Here is a 27174-nt window from a genome sequence, read left to right as displayed (position 1 = left end):
ATTCAAAAGAATTATCTTTAGGTATCTTCAAAGGATTGAAAGACAGACCAAAGAAAACACAGAAAAAACCTTACAAGAATTTGGGAAGAAAATAAAAGAGGACATGGAACAAAGGATATCATTCCTGATGTCAGATGGATCTCGGCTGAAAGCAAAGAAAATCAGAAAGATGGTTACGTGTGTTTTATTGACTATGCAAAAGCATTTGAGTGTATGGATCTAACAAATTATGGATATTGCAAAGAAGAGGAATTCCAGAACACTTAATTGTGCTTATGAGGAACCTGAACATGGAAGAGGAAGCTGCAGTTTGAACAGAACAAGGGAATACTGGATGGTTTAAAATCAGGGAAGGCATGTGTCAGGGTTCTATCCTTTCAATATACTTACTCAGTCTGTATGCTGAGCAAATAATCTGAGAAGCTGGACTGTATGAAGAAGAGCATGGCATCAGGATTGGAGGAAAACTCATTAACAACCTGTGATATGCAGATGATACAACCTAGCTTCCTGAAAGTGAAGATGACTTGAAGCACTTACTGAAGATTAAAAACTAGTCTGCAGTATGGATTGCACCTCAACATAAAGAAAACGAAATCCTCACAACTGGACCAATAAGCAGCATCATGATAAATGGAGAAAAGATTGAAGTTGTCAAGGATTTCATTTTACTTGGATCCACAATCAACACCCATGGAAGAAGCAGTCAAGAAATCAGACATTGTGTTGGACTGGGAAAATCTGCTGCAAAAGACCTTTTAAAAGTGTTGAAGAGCAAAGATGCCTCTTTGAAGACTAAGGTGTGCCTAGCCCAAGCCATGATATTTTCAGTAACCTCATATGCATATGAAAACTGGACAATAAATAAGGAAGACCAAATAAGAATTGATGCTTTTGTGTTGTAGTGCTGGCAGAGAATACTGAAAGTACCATGGACTGCCAGAAGAATGAAAAATCTGTGCTGGAGGAAGTGCAGCCTGAATGTTCCTTGGACGTGAGAATGGCCAGACTTAATTTCATGTACTTTGGTCATTTTGTCAGAAGGGACCATTCCCTGGGGAAGGATAGCATACTTGGTAAAGTGGCGGGTCAGCAAAGAAGGGGAAGATCTTCAATGAGATGGACTGACACAGTGGCTACAATGATGGGCTCAGGTATAGCAAGGAGTGTGAGGCTGGTGCAGGACTGGGCAGTGTTTCGTTCTGTTGTACGTAGGGTCACTGTGAGTTGGAGTTGATTCTTCGGCACCTAACAACAACAACAACAACCCAAGCCATGGTATTTTCAATCACCGCACATGCATGTGAAACTTGGACAGTGAATAAGGAAGATCAAAGAAGAATTGATGCTTTTGAGTTGTGGTGTTGGTGAAGAATGCTGAAAATACTATGGACTGCCAGAAGAATGAACAAATCTATCCTGGAAGAAGTGAAGCTAGAATATTTCTTGGAGTAAGAGTGGCCAGACTTCATCTCACCTATTTTGGTCATGTTGTCAGAAGGGACCAGTCCCTGAAGAAGGATATCATGCTTGGTAAAGTAGAGGGTCAGCAAAAAAGGGAAAGACTCTCAACAAGATGAACTGATACAGTGGCTACAGTGATGGGCTCAAGTATAACAAGAATTGTGAGGATGGCACAGGACCGGCCAGTGTTTCGTTTTGTTTGTACATAGTATCCCTATGAGTTAGAGCTGACTTGACGGCATCTAACAGTAACAACAACAACTAATTATTTATCCATTCATATTTTCTGTTTTGAGATTAAATATGCCCTGCAAAGAAGTTATATCTTGTGTTTGTGATTTTCAATCTTATACTTTTGAGCTGATTTTATAGGATAAAAGGAAGTAAAATGCCTTTAATCTACTGTTCTAAAGCTTAAATAGCTTATTTTTATGTGTGATTTGGGTGAAAGTTTATAGAGGAAATTGGTTTTCTATTCAATAATTAACATACATTTTGTTTTTTTGACACTCATTGCAGTTCCCACAATATAACAGCACTCTTCTCACTTCCTTCTTGTGTTTACTATTTCCCTTCCTCCTTCTTTCCTTTCCCTTCCTGCCTTCTGAGGGAAAATTATGCCCTTTTTATCTTGTATGGTTGATTTTATTTTAATGAGTACATATCTTCCTGGTATTATTGTTCACCTTATAGGCCTTTTGGCTGAGAGTTGAGCCATGGTGTTGAATTCATTGCTAGTTTGAAGGGTCTCTAAGGGCCATTGTCTTGTGGGTTCCACCAGGCTTAGACCAGCAAGCCTGGTCTTTTTTTTTTTTTAATGATTTTTTAATTTTGTCCCACATTTTCCTCCCATTCCATCTGGGACCTCCTATTGTGAACCCTTTTAGAGCAATCAGCAATAGTAGCTGGGCATGATCTAGTTCTTCTGGTCTTAGGGTCTTAGAGCTGGGATTCTCATGATCCATTACGCCTTTGGATTAATTGTTTCCTTGTGTCTTTGATTTTCTTCACTCTTCTTTGCCCCAGAGAGGGAGAGACCAATAGTTGCACTTTAGATGACCACTTAGACTCTTTTAATACCCCAGTTACTACTCACCACAGTATGTTATGGCAGTTGACCTTAGTGTCCCCCAAGACTATAGTCCTGAACTTCCAAGTGTTATGACTAAGAAATGTTCATAACTTTGACCCCTGTATGCTCTACTACATTCATGGATAGATTCTGCAGCACATAAACATAGGTAGAAATATCCTTTGATAAACCTATATATGTTTGTGAGTGTAGTCCCATCACCTTCACACACCTGTTCAGCTTGCATGTCTGTCTATGTATCCACTTGTAGATAAACTCAAAGTAGTTTTGATTTTCACATTTGGGAAGCTATTGTGTTGTTGCAACATTATTAATTACATCTCTGCTTCAATGACATGTAGTTTAAGAGAGGGAACACAAGAATAGAATTCAGACATCCTGAGTGACTAAGAAAATCATCTACCATGTGGATGATGCTCTTATTGGAATGTGACTTATCCATAAGTGAAGACCTCAGGATACATGTTGTTCATGATTCTACTGGAATGGAGGTAGAGGCTCACTTTCCATGGATAGTAGTGATTAAACATTTTGGGTCATTATATGCTCCATTCACGTGGAAGACTGAAGAATTTAATTTGTGCTAGCTTCCCAAACTTAGAGGGTCTGAGAGAGTGAAGAGGATGTGCCTTAACAGAATCTGGCAGCAGTTTTAAAAATCTATATGCAGTACCGTTTCATCTTTCTTCTCTTTTTAACATTTCCTGGTATCTTCATGTGTTTATGGAAGAAACTCAATAAGCCTACTAGAAGCAGTGTAGTACTTATGTCAGAGGTTGTACCTGGAAAGTTAATAGAGAGAATGACTTGAGTTATAAACAGTGTACATTTTATAAGCCAGTACTGCAAATGAAGACTATGTGAGCAGCTTTTCTGGATGAAGTCTGTCCATAAAAGGAGAATGTAAAGTAGCCTTCATTGTCTTTAAACAAGAAGATGTTTCCCTCTGAGTTCTGTCACAGATTTTACTGTCCTGAGGCTTGAGGCCTTGAAGCTAGGAGTATTCACTGTTGCTAGCCCTTCACCTTCCAAGAAGGAGTGGGAAAGAGCTAGGTAATTTGCATCATGAGTATACTCTAAATCAAAGGCCATCCATCATTTCTGATATCTTGAATGCAATGATTATCATATCAAAGACATACGATGACATTGAAGATAATAACTTTTCTGTTGCCTATTATCTTTAACCAGCTTGGAGTAATTATTAGCATGTGTTCTTTTGAAAAGCCTAACACACTCTAAATATTGGAAAGAAAAGCTCTATCACCAAGGATATTATATGAGACTGGGTTCAACATCTTTATATTAAATGAGAAATTATATAGACAAGACAGGAAGCTCAAAGGTCATGTAAATTTTGTCATTTAAAGGTTTTAGGAGGGTGATATGGCTATTTGCATATGTGGGATTGGCTTTGTATGGGAAAATCATCCTACTTGACCCAGCACATAGCTTTAGGAAAGAACCCTGTAGAAGTTAATAGAGAAAGGGGTATTCCCAGCCAGTGAGTTAGCAGTGTTTCATTCTGCTGTGCATAGGGTTGCTATGAGTCGGAGACAACTTGACAGCACCTAACAACAACAACAACAAGTTAGCAGAAAAACTCTGAGAATTTGTGATAATATAATACATAGTACATACATCTCAGGTACTTTGCTTTGTGCCAATGAAAGCAAAATACATATTTACTTGCAGTAGTCTCACTACTCCAAGTGTAGTCCATGGACTAGAAGCATAAGCATCACCTGGGAGCTTATTAGAAATAAAGAATCTTAGACCCCTTTCTATACCTGCTGGTTCTGAATCTGTATTTTTAACCAAGATTCTATTAATTCATATGTACATTAAACTTTTAAAGGATATCCTGCGAACTCTTCATTGCCTTATACCATTGACAACTTTCTACCATTTCCACGAGGCTTCTCTAAAGGCTTTGTTTACAGTGTGTAGTAGTATGTAGAACAGGAATGTTTCCCATGCAACTTTCTTCTTGATGCTAATCTAGTAGGGTGAGAAAGGAAAGAGAAAGAACGTTACCTTTGCCTGTCTTCAGTAGCTATGCAGATTGGTGACTGGGACAGGAATTTAAGATGAGATTGTAATATGGAAATTTAAAACAAAAAACCCAGCAAGCATGGCTCAAAGAGCTTTTGTCAGGTGTATTTTGAGTGTTAAGCCCAGCTCTCCTAAAACAAAATAAATAAATCTTTCATCCCCTTGCTAAAAGTTGAATTACATATGTTAAATTCCTGGCATTGGAAATTTCAGCCATGATAATTGGAGGCCATCTGAGGGTGGTTGTTGTTGTTAGGTACCATCAAGTCATTTCCGACTCATAGCGACCCCGTGCACAGCAGAACGAAACAGTGCCCAATCCCACGCCAGCTCCATGATCCCTGCTATACTTGAGCCCATCATTGCAGCCACTGTGTCAATCCATCTCGTTGAAGGCCTCCCCCTCTTTTCATCGACCCTCCACCCTACCAAGCATGACATCCTTCTCCAAGGAATGGTCCCTTCTAACAACATGACCAAAATAGGTGAGACGAAGTCTGGCCATTCTTGCTTCCAAGGAGCATTTTGGGTGCACTTCCTCCAGGACAGATCTGTTAGTTCTTTTAACAGTCCATGGTACTTTCAGCATTCTTCACCAGCACCACAACTCAAAAGCATCAACTCTTTTTCGGTCTTCCTTATTCATTGTCCAGCTCTCACATGCATATGAGACAATTGGAAATATCATGGCTTCTGTCAGGTGCATCTTAGTCCTCATGGAGACATCCTTGCTCCTCAGCACTTGAAACAGTTCCTTTGCAGTTGACCTTCCCAATGCTACATGTCGTCTAATGTCCTGACTGCTGCTTCCATTGGCCTCGATTGTAGAACCAAGCAACGTGAATTCTTTGACAACCTCAATCTTCTCTCCATTTATTGTGATGCTGCTCATTGGTCCAGTTGTGAGGATTTTTGTTTTCTTTATTTTGAGACATAATCCATACTGCAGACTGTATTCTTCAACCTTCATCAGTAACTGCCTCAAGTCATCCTCACTTTCAGCAAGCAAAATTGTATCATCTGCATATCTCAGGTTGTTAATGATTCTTCCTCTAATCCTGATGCCACATTTTTCTTCATATAGTCCAGCTTCTCTGGACTATATGAAGAAAAATCTATTATTTGCTTAGCATATAGATTGAATAAGTGTGGGGAAAGGATACAACCCTGACACACTCCCTTCCTGATTTTAAACCATGCAGTGTCCCCTTGTCCATTTGAATGACAGCCTCCTGGTCATGGTACAGGTTCCTCATGAGTACAATCAAGTGCTCGGGAATTCCAGTTCTTCTCAATGTCATCCATAATTTGTCATGATCCACACAATCAAATGCCTTTGTGTAGTCAATAAAACACAAGTAGACATCTTTCTGGTATTCTTTGCCTTGAGCCAAGATCCATCTGACAACAGCTATGATATCCCTTGTTCCATGTCCTCTTCTGAATCCAGCTTGCACTTCTGGAAGTTCTCTGTCAATATACTGCTGCAAACATTTTTGAATTATCTTCAGTAAGATCTTACTTGCGTGTGATATTAATGATATTGTTCTATAACCACAATCTGTGGGATCACCATTCTTTGGAATGGGTAGAAATATGGATCTCTTCCAGTCAGTTGGCCAGGTAGGGAATCAAATTTTTCCCAGATATTTTGATGGTATCAACATTTGTGCCAACAAGAGTCCTTATTTCCACTTACCTTCTAATCATCTGGGCTTGGCATTCACAGCATCAGTTTGAAAGAGTTTTGTGTGGTTGGGCCTGGTTTATCTATTTGTTTTTTGTTGTGGCTGTTATTTTATTCTTCACCAGAGGTTGGATCTTTTTATGCCACATAATCTTCTGTCCTCTTTCACTTTTTTCCTATCATGAATCCCTGCATCCAGTTGCTTCATGCCAGGTTAGTTGTCAGCAGTTTAGGACCTTTTTAGAACCTTTCCATATTCATTATTTGCAAGAACATTTTTAGGGGCCGTGGAAGGTTCCTGGGGGGTACGAATGGTTTGTACTCCGACCTCCCCAGCAGTGCTGCAGGAGAAAGGCCTGGTGATCTTTCTGTAAAGATTACAGTCAACAAAACTCAATGAAACTGTTACACCCTGAAACACATGGGGGTGTCATGAGTTGGAATCAACTCTATAGCTGCAGATTTGATTTTGGTTTGAAACTCTAAAAATCATAGAATGACTGTTGTTGTCTGTACCTTTGTGAGATGGTAGCCTTGGTCCTGTCTGAAGACAAGGCAGTGAATATACTGCTGGCCCCTGGGCATTTCTATCCCAGAGTATCTTTGATGATGTGGGAAAGTGCATGTGACTTTGTTTTGGGTTTGGTTTTCTGTATGACACAAAGTTTTAGAATAATCAGAAGCATCTTCTCCCCATTACCCCCATCTCACCCCACCTCACTGCACCCCCACCCCTACTCCTAGCCACAGCCTTCACCTGCTGTGGCCTCTTCCATATTTGCTTTCTGAATTGCATTAATTATCCTGAAAACTAATAAAAATGTTTTTCTGTCTCATCAGTGTGGTGATGGGGTGCCAAACAAGTTCTCTGATGCTGGACAGGATGACAATTTGCCTTTTCATATTTCTTGGTGAAGGGCCTAAGTCCTTAAAGTAAACTTCATCTGAGCAGTTTTATGTGTCCCCACAAAAAGGCCATGGAAGAGATTCAGACTTAACAGTCTGACAGAACAGTTAAGCTTAGTTTTCCCTGAAACATTTAATGGGACAGATTATCAGGCTGTGTGTAGAAAGCTTATTTTAATGGCATTATCACACCAGTTGACAGAGCCCTCTGTCCAGAAGCATGGCAGGCCATGCTGGCCATCAGCAGTGAGGGTTTGTTTGCACCAAGTCAGATGACATTTCATAATATGGCACCATTTAGTGAGCTAACCAGTGCCTCTGGGTGTGATGCCAAAGAGTGGCAGGAGGTGTGGAACATGGGAGAAACAGAACAAGGAACCTGAGTCAGCATTCATTTTCCTGGGCACCTGTAAAGTAATGAAAGCAAGGTGGCTGCCAAGTCTGGCCCTGCTATTCCCCTCCAGCTGGCACTTGCTCCTGGCATAGGCTGGGAAGGGTAGTTGCTTACCTGTCCCAATTCCAATCACTGCAACCCTAGAAATGGCAGGCAAAACACAAGAAGAGCCACAACTATAATGTAGTGATTGTGTCAATGGCTTATGGACTACTACCCTTCATTGCATCGCACCATCTTGTGTCACTTCTTGGATTTGTCACTGGGAAGTTCTCACTCTGTTTTCTATTACTGATAAAATAATATTTCTTCAATTGTAGGGATATGTGAATGGCTAACAGTTAAATAAGAATAAAAATTAAACTTAGTGGTTCCCTGATATCCCAATTTCATCCCCAGAAGATACTGTTCTCTAGTCCAGATAAAGTTCATATTGTTGTTGTTGTTATGTGCCGTTGAATCGGACCGGACTCATAGCGACCCCTCCTTGGGTTTCTGAGGCAGTATCACTATGAAAGTAAATATTTATGTTTGGAGGTCTCTGGAGTAAACTACCAGCTCAACCATCCAAGCTTGTGGCACTTTTGGATAGGTACATCAATCTCTAGATCTTTTATATTGGATTCTACCTGCTTTTAGTCTATAAAATTGTCTTACAAATGAATACAACAGTCCATGAGAAAGCACCTTGATCCCTAGAAATGTAAAAGATTACTTTCAATGACAAAAACTGACTTGGCATCAATAGCCCATGTGCTTCATGCCAGCATCTTAATGTCTGCAGTTTTACCAAGAAGCCAAATTCAGTGGTAAGAAACATTAGCAGAAGATACCACTAGCCGGAATGCACAAAAATGGAGGTTGTGTTATTTAAAATTAAATTATATACCTTTTGTGTATTCTCCAATATGTTAAATCTTCATGAGGGAGGCAAGCCTTGTGCTCATTTATTCTATGTAATCGATAATGTGTCTGCCCACATGTGTGGATCATCCTTCATTTATTTGTTTTTGTTGGGAGGAGGGTGATTTGGACAAGAAAGGCAGCAACATTCTTATACATTTATTTGCCTGAAATGATCAAAACGTATTTATTGGTGATAACATGTACTGGCTGTGTTTTAATAGACATGGTACCTGTTATTCATGCTTTTATGGTAAAATAGACTGGAGATGGAAATCCTACGACTAAATCTTAGAAAATTCAAGTGTGAGAACTAAGTCAAAGAACAAAATACTCACTTGGCTGGTACAGATTTGAACGTGTTGATTACTGGTGTAGAAATTAATCACATTTCTTTCCAGATAGGGAAGGCTTCCTGAAAGAAGAAGCCCTCTGTGTTTCTCTTAATTTTGTAGCTTATGTCAAATTCACTTGGCTCAGTGTGCTGCCAGCATTTGTGGTCTATTCAGAATCATATATTTTTATTTCCACTTCTGGCCACTTCTGCCAAGCTCAGTCAGAAAGCTGATGATATATATGGATTTTCTGTAGATGTGAAAATATCACTGGACCTGGCAAGAATTCTTTCTTAGTCTTGTCTGGCAAGACTCTTCTAGCTGAGTGGTCAGGGTGTGGTTTTTCCAGTATAGGAAATCTGTCTTTCTATTTCTGTCTTAATACCTATTCAAAAAGGCAGGGCTTCTTTTTTTATTTTAATTCAACATATGTGAGAAATAATAATAATTAGGATACACTGGTTCAAGGCATAGTATTAGACAGTATGGGGTGTGGGTGTGCGTCTCCCTCTCTGGAAGGCATTGCAAGAGTTCTTTAGGCAATGTAATAGTACGCATGTGTGACATGCCCTAATCCTGGCATGCGGTGAGAGTCTGGAAAGGCTTTGCCTCAAACTAGGCATGTCTAATAGGGTTTAGCGCAACCTGTGAATTTGCCCCTGCACAAGGTCAGCTTGTAGGTCAGTGGAATGCTGCACAAATTGCATTCTCCTCCAGACTGTAATTATACCTAAGAGAAGTTCATATGTTGCCAAGTTCAGCAGACTGCAGATAGAAGCAAGATAAACGGTGGGCTTGCTAACATTCTTCAAAAACAGATTTTTCAGGATTTGATGTAAAGCATCTCTTATTAAACAAATGATGGCCTTGAAGTGTATGAAGGGGCTTGGTGTAGGGGATGGTGACCAGCTGATGTCTGCCTTCACTTATAGTGAAAAAAAAAAAAAGATTGTTTGAAATGAAAGCATGAGGAATTTGAGTCAGACATGAAGTAAAACAGTCTAGCACTAAAACTTAATTAATACTGCAAAGTTCTTTTGAGGATTATTACAAATCAAATAATATGCACATGAGGACAAAGAATTTAAAAAGGGACATTGAACGGGATTTTACACAGGAATAAACCAAAAAAAGCCAAACTCACTACCTTAGAGTTAATTCAGCCTCTTAGCAACTCCCATTAGGTCTGTAAGGCGTAAATCTTTCCAGAAGTAGATTGCCTCACCTTCCTTCCGTGGAGCAGCTGGTGGGTTTCAACCACCAGCCTTCTGGTTAGCAGGCTTGTGCCTTGTGGCACTGTGCTACAAGAGCTCCTACACAAGAATAGGATGCAAAATTTAGTTTTGTTTGTAATAAGCTGAGGTAGGACTATGATTTATTTGATGTTAGAAAATGTGTCAATGTGTATACATATGAATGTAACTTTAATAATTTCTTAAAATGTGCACCATCTTCTAAAGTAAGGTCCATGTTTCAGTATTTGGGCTTCTGGGGCAGCCAGAAAAGATAAGTTAGGCAATATTATCCAGTATTTTAAATGCTAGTGATTAAATGATTCCAAACTCCAGTTCTACCAGAGTACATATTGGATGAGCAAAATTTTATAACTACTTGTACTTTGCAGTAAATATTTTCTTAAGTATCTTTCCTAAACAACTTGGAGGAGCTCTGGTGGCGTAGTGCCTAAGGCATTTGACTGTTAACCAGAAGACTGGTGGTTCAAACCCACCAGCCACTCCGTGGAAGGAAGGTTGGGCAATCTACTTCTGTAGTGATACCGCCTCAGAAACCCAATGAGGGGTTGCTATGAGTCAGATCTGACTCAATGACAGTGAGTGAGTGAGTGAAACAACTTGGAGTAGACACTTCTTTCCATGTATCTATTTGGAATGAAATCAGGTTGGAAGCTTCAAGGTACAAATTTTCCCTGCTGGCTCTATATAAACATGAAAATCTATTAATTTAACATTGATATTATGAAGTTGTAGACTAATGAAGTCAGGATCCCACCATTCTCCAATACTCATGTGTGGTAGACTAGCCTCATGGTCCTCTACAACATGAAAGTCCATATTGCTGACTGGTCCTAATTCCTGGAAGTACCTTCACCCAGCTGACCATGCAGATTGGAAATGATACCTTTTTTCTGTGGATAACCAGAACGTGGGTAATAGTGTAGTTTGGGGTTCTTGGTCTACAGAGCTGTTTGATTGCATCATCTCCCAACTCTTCTTCATGGAGAGGTTTTCTGAAGGTGAAACCTGGACTTTTGTTTCAGGAAGAAAACACTAAATGTTAACCCTCTTTTGGGAATGCTTTCAGATTACTCAGAGGAAGACTATGCCAGGAAAAGCCATGTGGTTAGAAACTCCCACGTTCAAAAGGAGTCTTGGCATTTTCAGGGACCGCATACCAAAGGAACAATTAAGACCAAAACCCATTGCCATAGAGTCTATTCCAACTAGAACTTTCCCTTAGGGTTTCTAAGGCTGTAAATCTTTACTGCTGAAGAGCATCTCATGGATTCAAACTGCCGACCTTTTAGTTAGCTGCCAGGTGCTTATCTACTGCACTATAAAGGCTCCTAAGGAACAATTGGAAACTCTTTGTACTGATCCCTTTAATTAGTTTCCTTGTATCAGATGCATACATACATACATACATACGTACACACACACATACATATGTGTGTGTGTATATATATATATACACATTATATATATATATATATATATATAATGTCTTCCTCCCTTTTTAACTAGTTTTTGAACTCCCAGTGAACATGGATATGTGTGTGTATTTGCATGTGTGTGTATTTTTTTAATCTTAACATCCCCCTCAGTGCAGTAACATAAAAGTTTGCATATTGTCAGTGCTATTTGCACTGACTGTATTTCAGTATGGATGTGATGATGAGTAAGGGCAGGCCTAATATCAGAGGCTGGTCTCCTGTTTTTCTTCTAACAACTAGTCTACTGCGGTACAATGCAAATAACTTCAAAGTTCGGCAAGGGGACATGACAGCTCAGCATGCTAAAGTTAAAAGTCAGAGGGAAGAGTTTATATTTACAGATACCATTCTTGTTTCCTTTGTATTTCTACTTAGATTGTTATATTGTCAGGAACCTTTGAATTATGCCATTTAACTAAAAAATAAAATTTATAAAACAGCACAGGATAATAACTAGAATGCTTGAAGAATGGATTTTTTGTGAATTATATTTTTGATTAGTAAAGGTTTGGTATAACTTTCGTGTTTGAAATTCCATGGTTAATTTTTTTTAATTGTCAGTTAAATTTCCTACATAACCAGAGAAGAATATTAAACATTGGAGAGTCTCATGCAACTTAGATTTATAGATGTTTCAGATGCTTATTAGAATCTAATGTCCATGTTGCTAAATAAGTATGCAAATATGAAAGGTATATGTGGCAGAGTTTAGTTTCTTTCAAGCCCAGGATATTTTAGAGAAGCTAGAGGATATGGGAAATGTTGTTAGGTGCCACCCTGCATGCATCAGAATAACACACTCCCTGATCCTGTACTGTGCTCACAATCATTGCTATGTTGAGCCTGTTGTTGTAGCTACTGTGTCAATCCATCTCATTGATGGTCTTCCTCTTTTTTGCTGACCTTTTACTTTACCAAGCATGGTGTCTTTCTCTAGGGACTTGTCCCTTCTCATAACATGTTTAGTGTACATGAGACAAAGTCTTGTCATCCTCATTTCTAAGGAACATTGTGGCTGTACTTCATCCAAGACAGATTTGTTCGCTCATCTGGCAGTCCATGATATATGCAGTATTCTTCTCCAGCACCACAATTCAAAGCCATCAATTCTTCTTTGGTCTTCTTTATTCGTTGTGCAGCTTCTGCATGCATATGAACCAATTGAAAATATCATGGCTTGGATCAGGTGCACCTCAAGATGATGTCTTCGCTTTTTAATTCCATGTTGTTGTTGGTAGGTGCTGTCAAATTGGCTCCAACTCATAGAAATCCTGTGTACAACAGAACAAAACATTGCCTGGTCCAGTGCTGTCTTCACACTTGCTGTGTTTGAGCCCATTGTTGCAGCCACTATGTCCATCCATTTCTTTGAGGGTCTTCTCCTTTTTTGTAGACTCTCTACTTTACCAAGCTGGATATTCTTCTCCAGGGACCAGTCCCTTCTGACAACATGACCAAAGAAAGTGAGACGAAGTCTGGCTATTTTTGCATCTAAGATGCATTCTAGCTGTACTTCTTCCAGCACACATTTGTTGGTTCTTCTGGCAGTCTATGATATTTTCAGTATTCTTTACCAATACAATTCAAAGGCATCAACTCTTCTTCATTTCTCCTTATTCGTTGTCCAACTTTCACATACATATAAGGTGATTGAAAATGGCCATGGCTTGGGGTAGGCACACCTTAGTCTTCAAAGTGACATCTTTGCTCTTTAAAACTTTAAAGAGGTCTCTTATAGCAGATTTTCCTAGTGCAACACGACATCTGATTTCCTAACCGCTGTTTTTATGGGCGTTGATTATGAATCCAAGTAAAACAAAATCTTTGACAACTTTAGTCTTTTCTCCATTTATTGTGATGTTGCTTATTGATCCAGTTGTGAGAATTTTCATTTTCTTTATGTTGAGGTGTAATCCATACTGAAGACTGTAGTCTTTAATATTCATCAGTAAGTGCTTCAAGTCACCTTCACTTTCAGCAAGCAATGTGTCATCTGCACATTGCAGGTTGTTAATGAGTTTTCCTGCAATCCTGATGCTGCACTCTTCTTCATATAGTCCAGTGTCTCAGATTATTTGCTCAGTATACAGATTGAATACATATGGTGAAAGGATACAACCATGACATATACCCTTCCTGATTTTAAAACATAAAATATCCCCTTGTTCTGTTCGAATGACAGCCTCTTGGTCTGTGTACAGGTTACTCATGAGCACAATTAAGTGTTCTGTAATTCTCATTCTTTGCAATGTTATCCAAAATTTGTTGTGATCCACATAGTTGAATGCCTTTGCATAGTCAATGAAACACAAGTAGACATCTTTCTGGTGTCTTTGCTTTCAGTTAAGATCCCTCTGACATCAACAATGATATGCTTTGTTCCATGTCCTCTTCTGAATCCAGCTTGCATTTCTGGTAGTTCCCTGCTGAAACAGTTTTGAATTATCTTCAGCAAAATTTTACTAGTGGGTGATATTAATGATAATGTTTGATAATTTCCACATTCTGTTGGGTCACCTTTCTTTGGAATGGGCACAAATATGGATCTCTTCCAGTTGGTTGGCCAGGTAGCTGTCTCCCAAATTTCTTGGCATAGACTAGTGAGTGCCTCCAGCATGGCATTTGTTTGTTGAAACATCTCAGTGGGTATTCTGTCAGTTCCCAGAGCCTTGTTTTTTGCCAGTTCCTTCAGTGAAACTTTAAGGAGCTCTGGTGGCATAGTGCCTAAGGCATTTGACTGCTAACCAGAAGTTTGGCAGTTCAAACCCACCAGCCACTTTGTGGAAGGAAGACTGGGCAATATATGTCCATAAAGATTTATTGCCTCACAAATTCAATGGGGCTTTCTATGAGTTGGAATCGACTCAATGGGAATGAGTTTTCAGTGCAGCTTTGATTTCTTCCTTCAGTGTCATTCATTCTTGATCATATCCTACCTCCTAAAATGGTTGAATATCGAGCAATTCTTTTTGGTACAGTGACTCTGTGTATTCCTTCCATCTTCTTTTGATACTTCCTGCATCAGTCAATATTTTGTCCATAGAATCTTTCAACATTGCAACTTGAGGCTGGAATTTTTTTTTTTTTTTTCAGTTCTTTGAGCTTGAGAAATGTGAAGCATGTTCTTCCATTTTGGTTTTCTAATTTCAGGTCTTTGGACATTTAATTATAATACTTTACTTGGTCTCCTTGAGCTGCCCTCTCAAATCTTCTGTTCAGCTCTTTTATCTTGTCATTTCTTCCATTCACTTTAGATGTTCTCTGCTCAAGAGCAAGCTTCAGAGTCTCTTCTGAAATCCATCTTGGTCTTTTCTTCCTTTCCTGTCTTTTTAATGACCCTTTGCTTTCTTCCTATATGATGTTCTTGATGTCATCCCATAATTCCCTTGGTTTTTGGTCATTGATATTCAAAGCATCAAATCTGTTGTTCAGATGGTCTCTAATTTTGGTTGGGATGTAATCAAGATCATATTTTGGCTCTCATGGACTTGTTTTAATTGTCCTCAGCTTCAACTTGAACTTGCATATGTGCAGTTGATCATCTGTTCCACAGTCAGCTCCTGGTCTTGCTTTGGCTAAAGATATTGAGCTTCTCCATTGTTCTTTCCACAGATGAAGTTGATCTGATTACTATGTGTTCCATCTGGTGAAGTTCATGTGTATAGCCATCATTTATATTGTTGAAAAAAAGATGTTTGCAATGAATAAGTCGTTTGTCTTACAAAATTCTGTCATGGAACAATAGATCTTGACGGAAAGCAGAGAATATCAGAAAGATGTTTACTTGTGTTTTACTGTGTATACAAAAGCATGCGATTTGTGTGGATCATAACAATGTATAGATAACATTGAGAAGAATGGGAATTCCAGAACAGTTCATTTTGCTCATGAGAAGCCTATACTTAGACCAGGAGGTTGTGGCTAGAACAGAACAAGGGGATACTGCATGGTTTAAAATCAGGATGGGAGTGCATCAGGGTTATATCCTTTCACCATGCTTATTCAGTCTGTATGCTGAGCAAATAATCCAAGAACCTGCACTATGTGAAGAAGAACATGGCATCAGGATTGGAGAAAGACTCATTAACAACCTGCGGTATGCAGATGACACATCCTTGCTTGCTGAAAGTGAAGATGACTTAAAGCACTTATTGATGAAGATTAAAGGCTAAAGTCTGCAGTGTGGATTACAGCTCAACATAAAGAAAATGAAAATCCTCACAACTGGACCAATAAGCAGCATCATGATAAATAGAGAAAAGAGTGAAGTTGTTAAAGATTTCATATTACTTGGTTCCACAATCAACACCAGTGGAAGCAGCAGTCAAGAAATCAGATGTCGTATTGCACTGGCAAATATGCTGCAAAAGACCTCTTTAAAGTGCTCAAGAGCAAAGATGTCTCTTTGAAGACAAAGGTGTACCTAACCCAAGCCATGCTATTTTCTTTTAGTTTTTATAGTGATTTATGTGAAAGTGTATAGAGCAAATTCATTTTCCATACAGTTCATACACATTTTGTTTCATGACATTGACTGCAATTCCCCACAGTGTAACAGCTCTCTTCCCACTTCCTCCCTGTAGTTACCTCTTCCCTGTGTCCTTCCTTCCCACACACTCCTGCTCCACCACCCCCCCCACACACACAGAGGCTATCTTCTTGTGCAAACACTGCCCTTCTAATGTCCCATGATTGATAGCAGCAAGGAGTGTACCCACCTGGTATAAATGTTCACCCCATATGCCTTGCCTGTCCATTGTTTGGCTGGAAGCCGTAGGAGTGATTTCAGTTCCAGGCCTGAAGGGTTAACTAGGGGCAGTAGTCTCAAGGGTCTCACCAGGTCTATGAGACCAGCAAACCTGGTCTTTTTTTTTTTTTATGATTTTGAGTTTTGTTCCACATTGCTCTCCCACTCTATCTGGGATCTCTAGCACCAATCTCACTCCAAGTGGTTGACAGTGCTATCCGGGCACCATCTAGTTTTCTGGCCTCATGATCATATTGGCTGAAGATTGCATGGTCTACCAGTCCCTTGGACTGTTTCCATGCATCTTTGGTTTTATTCATTTTCTTTGCTCTGGATAAGGAGAGACTCATTGTTGCATCTGGATGGCTGCTTGCAAGTTTTTAAGACCCCAGTTACTACTCACCAAAGTAGGATGTAGAGCAATGTTTTTGTGTAGTATGTTAAGCCATGGTATTTTCAATTGCCTCACATGCATTTGAAAGCTGGACAATGAATAAGGAAGACCAAAGTTTGATGCTTTTGAGTTGTGGTTTTGGCTAAGAATATTGAAAGTTGCATGGAGTGCCAGAAGAACTAACAAATCTGTCCTGGAAGAAGTGAAGCCAGAATGATCCTTGAAAGTGAGAATGGCCATTAGTCGTCTTACCTCCTTTGGTCATGTTGTCAGAAGGGACCATTCCTTTGAGAAGGGTATCATGCTTGGGAAAGTGGAGAGTCAGCAAAAATGGGGAAGACCCTCAACAAGATGGATTGACACAATGGCTGCAGTGATGGCGTAGCAAGGATTGTGAGGCTGGTGCAAGACCAGACAGTGTTTCATTCTGTTGTGCAAAGTGTTGCTATGAGTCAGAGCAGACTGAATGACACCTAACAACAACATTCAAGAATGAGTTTCAGTGTCTCTCTTGACATCCATTTTGGTCTTTTATTCCTTTTCTATCTTTTTAATGATGTTTTGCTTTCTTCATGTATGATACTCATTTGGTCTTCAGTCATTGATGTTAAGTACATCAAATCTATTCTTTAGATGGTCTCTAAATGCAGGTGTGGTATACTCGAGGCCATATTTTGGCTCTAATGGACTTGTTTTAATTTTATCTAGCTACAACCTGAACAGTTGATAGCCTCTTCCACAGTCAGCTCCTAGCCTTCTTTTGAGTGATGATATTGAGCTGCTCCATCACTTCTTTCCATAGATGTATTCAATTTTATTCTGGTGTATTCCACCTGGCAAGGTCCACTTGTATAGTCAACATTTATGTTGTTGAATAAAAGTATATGTAATGAGTAAATCATTGGTCTTGTAAAATTCTGTTGTGTGATCTTCAAATCCTTCTATCATGAAGGCCATATTTTATAACTACTGATGCTTCTTCATTTCCAACTTTCATATTCCAATCACGAGTAATTATCAATGCATCTGGTTACATGTTGGATCAGTTTCTGACTGCAGAAGTTGGTAAAAATCTTCAGTTTTTTTTATCTTTGGCTTTAGTGCTTGGCTCTTTAATTTGAATAATAATCATATTAACTTGTCTTACTAGTAAGCATATGGATATTTTCTTATCACTGATAGCATTGTACTTCAGGATAGATCTTGAAATGTTCTTTTTGATAATCGATGTGAACCTATTCTTCTTCAATTTGTCATTCCCGGCATAGTAAACCATACGATTGTCTGATTCAAAGTGGCCATCAGTTCACTAATGCAAATGAGTGTTGAAGGAGTCATCATTTGAGCTGGGGTGGCCAGAGAAGGCTTCACCAAGACAGTCCACACTGACCACAGATAGACTAGTGTAAAGGATTGGGGTAAAGTCCATCAGCTCACTAATGCCTATGATAGTGATCTTTATTGTTCTGTTTCATATTTGACATTTTCCAATTTTCCTTCATTCACCCTTTGTATATTCCAAGTTTTGATTATTAATGAATGTTTGCAGTTGTTTCTTCCCATTTTGAGTTGTGCCCCATCAGCAAATGAAGGTCCCGTAAGCTTTACTCCCTCCACATCATTAAGGTTGCCTCACTTTGAGGAGGTAGCTCTTTTTCAGTTGTATTTTGAGCCTTGCAACCTGAGAGGTTCATCTTCTGGCATTGTATCAGACAGTGTTTCATTGCTATTCATAAAGTTTTTAGTGGCTATTTTTTTTCAGAAGTGCATGGTCCCATCCTTCTTTGTAGTCTGGAAGCTCCACTGAAGTCTGTCCACCATGGGTGACCTGCTGGTATTTGAAATACCAGTGGCATAGCATCCAGCCTTATAGCAACACACAAGCCACCACAATATGACAAACTGACAGACGAGTAGTGGTTTAACTCCGTAAGGAGTTCTTTTGCAGCAAATTTGCCCAATGCAGTATGTTATTTGATTTTTTTAACTTCTTCCATAGGCATTAATTGTGGATCCTTGATAGTTAAATCTTTTCTCCATTTATCATGATGTTGCTTATTGATCCACTTGTGAAGATTTTTGTTTTCTTTATGTTTAGGTGTCATCCATACTGAAGGCTGTAGTCTTTAATCTTCATCAGTAAGTGCTTTAAGTCCTCTTCATTTTCAATAAGCAAGGTTGTGTCATTGCAAATTGTAAGTTGTTAATGAGTCTTCCTTTATTTTTTTTTTCTAATACTAATTTAAAACAGTGCATAGTAAATGTTTTGCCCTATTTCTATATATTTTTTTTTTTTAATCATGCTTTAGGTGCAAGTTTACAGAGCAGAGTTTCTTCTACATTCAACATTTCATGTACATTTGGTTTCACTCCCCAATTACCATCCCCAACCCTAACCCACTCTCCTCCTCTCCCTTCCCAGTAACTTTCTCCCCCATGCTCCTCATAGTTATGCACTCCTGTGTGTCCTGCATTTCCTCCATGCGAATGTTGCTCCTCTGGTGCCCTGTGGTCATTGCTCCAAGGGATGCCTCTCCACAGAGTATGTGGGTGTGTCACCCTGGGTTGAGTGGTCTGCATGTACCTCTTATTTACTATTGGCTAAGAGCCAGCCCCTGGGAGTGAGTTTTATTCCAGGCCTGAAGTGTATCCCAGGGCCATAGTATTGGGGATCCCACCAGAGTCCATCCAACCAATAATTCTGGTCCTTGCTGTGTTTTTGGATTTTGTTCCACATTTTTCCTCCCACTCTATTCAGGATCTCCAGTTTTGGTCCTTTCCCAAGTGGTTGGCTTTGGTAGCCTGGCACCATCTGGTTCTGCTCTCGAGGTCCATCATGTCCTAGGGCCTGATTGCTTCCAAATGCCCTTGAATCTTCCTTTAAACCTGATGCCACGTTCTTCTTCATAGAATCCAGCTTCTCAGGTTATTTGCTTAGCATATAGATTGATAAGTATGGTGAAAAAATACAGTCCTGAAGCACTCATTTCCTGATTTGAAACCACATCATAGCCCCTAGTTCTGTTTGAATGATTGCTTCTTGGTCTCTATATTGATAGGCTTATGTTCCACATGAGCACAATTAAGTATTCTGGGATGTCCATTCTTTGCAGTGTTAACCATAATTTGTTGTGATCCACACAGTAAAATCCTTTTGCACAGTCAATAAAACACAGAGATACAGCTTTCTATATTCTCTGCTTTCAGCCAAGGTCCATCAGCTGTTAGTAGAGGTATCTGTTGTTCCATGAGCTCTTCTGAATGTGGCTTAAATATCTAGCAGTTTCCTATTGATGTGCAGCTGCGACTGTTATTGGGAGAATAAAAACCAAAAACCAAACCCCGTATGTTAGGTTATCTCTTAGTCATATATTTGTCTTCAGAGAAGAATTTTTGAAATTCAGTTTATCTGTCTAGAAATTAGTTTACCAAGTATACATATAATGCAATAAAAGAAAAATCAGGGGTATTTGCAGTGAATTGATGCTTCTACAGAAATTGGGTTCTAGTTATTTGAAACTTAATAATTGTTAATAATTATAAATCTAAAGCAATAATAATTGAGCATCCTTTTCAAAAGTTTTTTTTTTTTTTTATTGTGTTCTAAATCTTTACCCTCCCTTCTTTTCCTTGTTTTATCTCTGTCTTTTATCTTGACTCTAATCTTTTCCCTCCCTAATGTTTGTTCCCTAGCTACTCTGCAGTAAAGGTAAATGCCTCAGATGATAGGTCTATATGTAGGTAAGAAGGTTGTGAGATTTCATCACAAAGATCAAAAATGACAAGTGGATTAGGAGAGCAGTGTTCTAGTTTCTGGCACAGAGCTGTTCTGTGCCTATTGCTTTAATGCCCTAGCTGTGAGATAACTCCACTTATTTTTACACAACTCTTGTGAATAAAGTATTGTTATCACTCTGGAAGTCCACATGAGGCCACTAAAGGAATAAAAGTTTACGATACTGTGTTCAATTTGAATGGGATAATATGCAGAAGAGCATAATACCCAGTGCTTAATTGGGGTGCGGTAAAAGGAATTTCTCTTCCCCTTTTCTCTTATCACAGCAATCTCTTTATAAATGTCTTTCTTTCCCTTTGTCCTTATTAAATATCTTTACACTGTGTCAGCCTAATTGATTTAATGATTGTAAAAATATCAAAAATGAAATCAGCCAACAATTTATAAAATGTGACCAATAAGCCAAATGTTTAATCCTATTTAAAAAAGAAATTATAAATGCAAAATAAAATAGTGAAAAGCCATTGACCAAAATTTTTTAAATTGATAATATCCAGACTGGATTGAGGAAACAGGAAAACAGTCACTCTCAAATACTTTACATGAGTGTAAATTGATACAAACTATTGTAAACAAGTGGATAATATTTATTAAATGTGTTAAAATGTTTGACTCATTCTAGAAATCTATCCTATGGAAAAGAAGCACAAGTGACTACAGATACATCTATCTGCATGGGTGTCTTGGCAGCATTGTTAGTAATTGACAAAATTGGGAAAAGTCTAAATGTCCATCAATAAGGGGATACTTAAATAAATCAAGTGACATCCTTAGAAGGGGTCCTATCTATGCTGACATGGAAAAATGTCAGTAATATATTTCTGAATGAAAAAAAAAGTTACAGTGAAAAATGTATGGCTTGCCATTATTGTGAAGATAAGGCCCTACACATGTGAGGCTCAAACATGGTTTACATCTGGAAGGAGACAAAGTCCCTATAACTAGTGATAATATCTGAGGAGTGGAATTGAGAAATAGGGGAATAATTTCATTTTTTGTGTTCTGTATAGTTTGTATCACTGCATGGTTTAAAATCAGAAAAAGTGTGCACCAGGGTTGTATCTTTTTACTGTATTTATTCAGTCTGTATGCTGAGCAAATAACCCAAAAAGCTGAACTATATGAAGAACACAGCATTAGCATTGGAAGAAGATTCATTAATAGTCTGAAATATGTAGATGACACAACCTTGCTTGCTGAAAGCAAAGAGGACTTGAAGCACTTATTGATGAAGATCAAAGACTACAGCCTTCAGTATGGATTACACCTTGATATAAACAAAAATACTCACAACTGGACCAATAAACAACATCATGATAAATAGAGAAGATATTTAAGCTGTCAAAGATCTATAATCATTGCCTGTGGAAGCAGCAGTCAGGAAATCAAGTGATGTATTGCATTGGGCACACCTGCTGCAAAAGACCTCTTTAAAGTGTTAAAAAGCAAAAATATTACCTTGAAGATTGTGGTGCACCTGATCCAAGTGATGATATTTTCACTTGCCTCATATACATGTGAAATTTAGACAATGAATAAGGAATACCAAAGAAGAATTGATGCCTTTGAGTTATGCTGTTGGAGAAGAATACTGAATATACAAAAAGAATGAACATAATTGTCTTGGAAGGAGTACAGCCAGGATGCTCCTTAGAAGCAAGGATGGTGAGACTTCGTCTCTTATACTTTGGTCATGTTTCAGGAGAGACCAGTCCCTGGGGAAGTATATCATGTTTCATAAAATACAGGGTCAGCATAAAAAAAAAGGATGACTCTGAACGAGAGGACTGACACAGTGGCTGCAACAATAGACTCAAACATAGCAATTATTGTTCAAATGGCACAGGATCAGACAGTGTTTTGCTCTGTTGTACTTTGGGTTGCTAGGAGATGGAATTGACAGCACCTAACAACAACAACGTAGTTTATATATCTGTGTCTATATCTATATCTATGTGTAAAATAACATTTATTACTTTTGTAATTAAAAATAATACATGAGTAGGAAAGAAAAGGAAAAAATACAGGACAAATATTTTTGTGAATTTCACAACTTTCCAGAGGCAGAACTTTAGATATCTTCTATCCCTCACTCAGTGTCTGGCAAATGGTAGTCATTTAACACATGTGTGTTGCATGAATTCTTGCTTGCATTCTAGTGTATGTTCTTGTGACCAGTTGGGACTTATTGTTAGTTGGTGTCAAGTCAGTTTCAACTCATGGTGACCCCATGTATGCAGAGCAGAACTGCTTTGTAGGGTTTTCAAGGCTGTTAACTTTCAGCAGCAGATCACCAGGCCTGTTTGCCAGGGTACCCCTGGGTGGGTTCTAACTGCTAACCTTTTGGCTTGTTGTCAAGAGCGTAACTGTTTGCACTACGCAGGAACTCCAGAAGCTAATGAAATGTGATCAGAGGTCCACAGAGCATCTTTCTTCCTTTTTCTCCCATTCAGTCCTCAAGTTTCCTTTTGTTTCCCCCTCTTCTACTCCAATCCCCAAGTACCCCCCCACACACACACACACACATACACTCCAGCAGTATGGCTCAATTCCTGACCAACTTCAGAAAGATCCAAATACATATTAAGTCTTAAGTCAGACAAGTGCCTTTTAAGTCGATTGAACCTTTACTTGGTCAGTAGTTTAATGTCTTGTTTTTCTGTTTCATTTTAGTCGTTTTGCATATCTGGACTTGATTAGGAGGGATGTTTTAAAATGTATATTTATTCTTTCCTTTCTTTTTTTACTCCCTATTCACTCCTGATTCCCCCCCCCCCCCTTTCTCATTTGCTTGGTATCTTCCTCCGGTTAGACAGGAGAAATCAAGCCTCTTCCAAAGGAGCCTAATTCAGTCTCAGGTAGGGCTGCTCTTACTCTCACTACTACCAGAGCCGTGCAAGCCAACCCACATGTGACGGAGAACTGCTTCCTGGGCCCCAGCTGCTTTGAGTTTCTCTGCTTCTCAGAAACTAACAGGGATTAGAACATACATCTATTCAGTACCTTGTGTTCCCATTACTTAAGCTGTTTTTGAGAACTGTAGTATAAGAAGGATATTTCTTAAGGTCTAGTTACAGGTATGAAGAGCCCAGTTGGCACAGTGGTTAAACACTTGGCCACTAACTGAAAGGTGAGCAATTCAAACCCTCCAGCAGCACTGAGGGAGAAATATGTGGCAGTCTGCATCATAAAGATTAAAACAAACAAACAAACAAAAAAATACTGTACTTGAGTCAGTTCCTCTTATAGCCACTCTCGTAGGGTTTCCAAGTTTGTAAATTTTGATGGAAGTGGATTGCTTCATCTTCCTCCCCCAGAGCAGCTGTTTGAACCACTGACCTTCTAGTTAGATCCAAATGCCTTCCCCACAGTGCCACCAGAACTTCTTCAGGCTTAGAAACCTTATAGAGCAGTTCTGATCTGCTGTATATTTATAGTAATTATGAATTGTAATCAAGTTGATGGCAACAGGTTAGGCAGAGGTAAGGAAGAGAGTACAAATACCTTGACTGCCCCACGTTCCAGAAAAAAAACTTTTGTGGTTTTGGTCCGGTTAATCATGATGCCTACTTTCTAAACAGCCTGTAACACCAAGTCACTAGGCAAAATTTAAAGGGTGACTGATGGTGGTAACATCCTTTCTATATTACTAAAATGAGAGGGTGGGAGCAATCAACCACTGTAGTAATCAGTTCAACATGACTGAACACTGAACTGGGCATGGTTTGCTTGTTTGTACCCAAGCATAGAGAGAATCTCAATTTCCTTTTCTCTTTCTATTCTCTTTCTCTTGGTTTCTCTCAGCCGTCTTATAGTTGTGCTCTTGCCTTCTTTTATTTATTTAAATTTTTATTTATTTTGTTATACCTGAGAAATATACACAGCAAAACATATGCCATCTCAACAGTTTCTACTTGTACAATTCAGTAACATTGATTACATTTCTTGAGTTATGCAACCATTCTCACCCTCCTTTTCTGAGTTGTTCCTCCCTCATTAACATAAATCCACTGCCCTCCAAGGTTCCTGTCTAATCTTTTGAGTTACTGTTGTCAATTTGATACCACATCCCTTCAATTGGCTAGTAGAACAACTTGTATTTTGAACATTGTCCCATAGGCAGAATGTCCTACAGTGATTTTCACAGCCCTAATTGGATCATTTGGCATGTTTATGTGAAGAAACTTTTGCAACTCAGTTCTGATCTTATCATGAATTTGGTTCTTATGTCTGCCTCCTTGAAGTCTCTGTATATGCCATGACTGTGGTTCTGTCAGTCACTATCTTGGACATTAGGAATAAATCTAATCAATTCCCCAAGATCTTCTTTTTGGGAATTTGCTTCCCAGTTGGTTCAGGTGTTGATTTTGTTAGGCTTTGTTGTTGTTGTTAGGTGCCATCAAATCATCTTTGACTCATAGCGACCCTACGCACAACAGAACGAAACACTGCCCGATCCTGCACCATCACTGCAGCCACTGTGTCAATCCATCTTGTTGACGGCTTTCCCCTCTTTCGTCAACCCTCTACTTTACCAAGCATGACATCCTTCTCCAGGGAATGGTCCCTTCTGATAATGTGACCAAAGTAGGTGAGACGAAGTCTGGCCATTCTCACTTCCAAGGATCATTCTGGCTGCACTTTCTCCAGGACAGATTGTTAGGCTTATTGACTCTTTATTTCTTCTTTAATTTTTATTGTAATTTGGATGAAACTTTACAGAGCAAATTGACTTTCCATACAGCAGTTTACATACACTTTGTCTCATGACATAGACTACAGTCTCCCACAATGCAATAGCTCTCTTCCCACTTCCTCCCCCATAGTTACCTCTTCCCTGTTTCCTTCCCTCCTATGCACTCCTGCCCCCTACCTCGAGCTGTCTCCCTGTGCATACACAGACCTTCTATTCTCTCATGATTGATCTCTCCAAGAAGCATATCTACCTAGTGTAAATGTTCACCTCATATCCCTGTCTTTTGTTTGGCTGGAAGCCACAGGTGTGGGTTCAATTCCAGACCTGAAGGGCAGCTAGGGGCTATAATCTCAGTGGTTCCCCTAGGCTCTATCAGAGCAGCAAAACTGGTACTCCCCTCCCCCCTCCCCCCTTTTTTTTATATATATAATTTTGAGTTTTGTTCCACATTGTTCTCTCATTCTTTCCAGAATCTCCTACATAGATCCCCCTCTGAGTGATTGACATTGGTAGCTGGGCACCATCTATTTCTTCTGGTCTCATAGTTGTAGAGGCTGAAGATCGCATGGTGTACCAGTCGCTTGGACTAGTTATTTCTGTACTTCTTTGGTTTTCTTCATTCTTCTTTGCTCTGGATGAGGAGAGACCTATTGTTGCATCTAGATGGCTGCTTGCAAGCTTTTAAGATCTGAGTCACTTCTTGCCAAAATAGTATATTGAACAGTGTTTTTGTGTAGCATGTGATGCCAGTTGAGCTTGATGTTCCCTGTGACATTGGGACATGATGACCCTAGCCCTCAGGTCCAAGTACTTGCTTTCTCTAGATAGCTGACTGTGGCCAAGAAGTGACTACAACCTTGTCCCTTGTTGGTTCTACTATATACCTGGGAATTCTTACAGAACATACCAACACACTTGTAGAAACATTGTCTGCCAACCGTATCCATGGTCATGGGCACACTCCCTGCTGCATAGACATATCTAGTAGTTCAACCTGTCCACCCATGTTTGCCTTCCCTAACATTGCAGTACTGTACATGCAAAAAGGTTCATCTTTGCTGTCTGTAGCTCCCAATTACCTCTCTGTGTCTTCCTCTTCCTCACTGCCACCGTGTTGATCACTCACATTTGGTGCACTGCCCTTCTCTTCACTCAAATCAATACTTGTTCCTACCTATCTAACAATGTTCCTCCTATCCCTGGTAACCAACAAAGAAAATTTCCTTCTATATATAAACTTTTCCTTAACTTTTTACAATAACAGACTAATAAAATATTTGCCCTTCTGTGATTATTTCAGTCAGCATAATATCCTCCAAGCTTATCCACGTTATGTGGTGTTTTGCAGATTCTACATTATTCTTTAGGGTTGCACAGTATTCCACTGTATGTATGTACCATAGTTTGGTTATCCATTCTTCAGCTGATGGACACCTAGGTTGTTTCCATCTTTTGGCTATTTAAATAGTGCTGCGACGAACATGGGTATACATATATCTGTTCTTGTCCTGGCTTTCAACTTCTTTAGGAAATATACCTAGTAATGGAATGGCTGGGTCAAATGGTATTTCTAATTCCAACTTTTTAAGGAATCACCATACTGCTTTCCACAGTGGTTGTACCATTTGACAGTCCCACCAATAGTGTATGAGAGTCCCAATCTCTCCTCATCCTTGGCAGCATTTGTTATCTTCTACTCATTGAACTTTGCTACAAGTTCTGGGGCAAGATGGTATCTCATTGTTGTTTTGATTTGCATCTCTCTGATGGCTAATGATCATGAGCATTTCTTCATATGTTTGTTGACTGCCTGGGTATCCTTTTTGGTGAGGTATCTATTCATGTCTTCCACCCATTTTTTCATTGGATTATTTGTCTTTTTGTTGTTGAGGTGTTGGAGCCTTTCTGTAAATTCTAGAGATAAGTCCCTTTGTCAGATATATCATTGCCAAATATTTTTTCCCACTCTGTAG

General features: G+C 39.1%; 1 protein-coding gene across 1 annotated transcript in view; it reads left to right on the top strand.

Annotated features, from left to right (window-relative positions):
• The window catches only part of FMN1 (formin 1), a 586562-nt gene that overhangs the window by 307941 nt on the left and 251447 nt on the right, over window positions 1–27174 (top strand). The window lies entirely within an intron of this gene.

Source organism: Orycteropus afer, unplaced genomic scaffold (genome assembly GCF_000298275.1).
Source record: "Orycteropus afer afer isolate SDZICR_OR568_19922 unplaced genomic scaffold, OryAfe1.0 scaffold00068, whole genome shotgun sequence".
NCBI lineage: Eukaryota > Metazoa > Chordata > Mammalia > Tubulidentata > Orycteropodidae > Orycteropus > Orycteropus afer.
The sequence above is the reverse complement of the archived record's forward strand: the minus strand, read 5'-3'. Positions and strand labels throughout refer to the sequence as shown.